This window comes from Acanthisitta chloris, unplaced genomic scaffold, assembly GCF_000695815.1.
Source record: "Acanthisitta chloris isolate BGI_N310 unplaced genomic scaffold, ASM69581v1 scaffold22775, whole genome shotgun sequence".
Lineage (NCBI taxonomy): Eukaryota > Metazoa > Chordata > Aves > Passeriformes > Acanthisittidae > Acanthisitta > Acanthisitta chloris.
Genome location: NW_008672459.1, coordinates 41,329 through 42,278, shown reverse-complemented (window position 1 = coordinate 42,278; position 950 = coordinate 41,329).

The following is a 950-nucleotide window of genomic DNA, read 5'->3' as shown; positions in this document are numbered from 1 at the left end:
ATCTCAAGCAAATATAACAGGCCCCTATATAGAACACTAATGACTGTTTTCCTCAGGTTGCAATGGGACAAGGATGTAAACAATAGACTTTTTTTTTCTTAATGGGATCAGGCTTTGTTTCTCAAGCCATGAGGAGAAACAATTACATGTCTCTAAGCACCATGTAGACAGCAGCAAAGCTATGCAGGAGGAAGCTTGCATCAAACTGCCAGAGGAGCTGCTATTGTAGCCAAAGTTTGATTCTGTGAGCTGCAGGAAGTAAAAAAAAAAAAAAAAAGAAAGAAAAATAAACCCACCAAAAAAACCCTATAAATATATATCTATTTATAGAGTCATTAGTGTTTTGGGTATGTAATTCTGCAGTTTGAAGTCTAATAAGCTGTAATGGTACAGATAGTGCTCCTGTCACATTGTGCAGAAACATTGTCTCTCATGGGTAGTCTCTCTTTCCTAGTGGCCTGCTTTAGAGTTCAAAGCAGAACAGGTCTAAAAACTTTCCTTCCTTGTAGGACATCCATTGGCAGACCTTACTGCAGGAGATCTGCAAGCTCTAAATTTACCATTGTTCATGCATCTCCCTCTTTTCCAGATGGGAAGAATGTGCCTAGGCTCTCTAGAGGCTATTTTTTTCCCTTTATTCTTGATCAGATATGTTAGGTGTCCATGATGCAATGAACAGAAAGTCAGTGCAGATGGAAGGTAGGACAATCAGTGAGGAACAAATCTTTGCCTGATGTGGGTAAGTAAATCTGCAGGACTGATAATTTTTTTCACACCTCCGAAGAGGAGGATTTACTAAAAACTGAGCCATTAGAGAAATCTCCTTGTATGTTTGCAGTGAGTGTTTGTGGATAGGTCTTGAATAACCATTTGTTCTTGGAGCTCTTGTTGGCTATGGAAAGTTCCCTGTTTTCATTGCCTGCTCCCTCTTCACACCACCATTGTTTGGC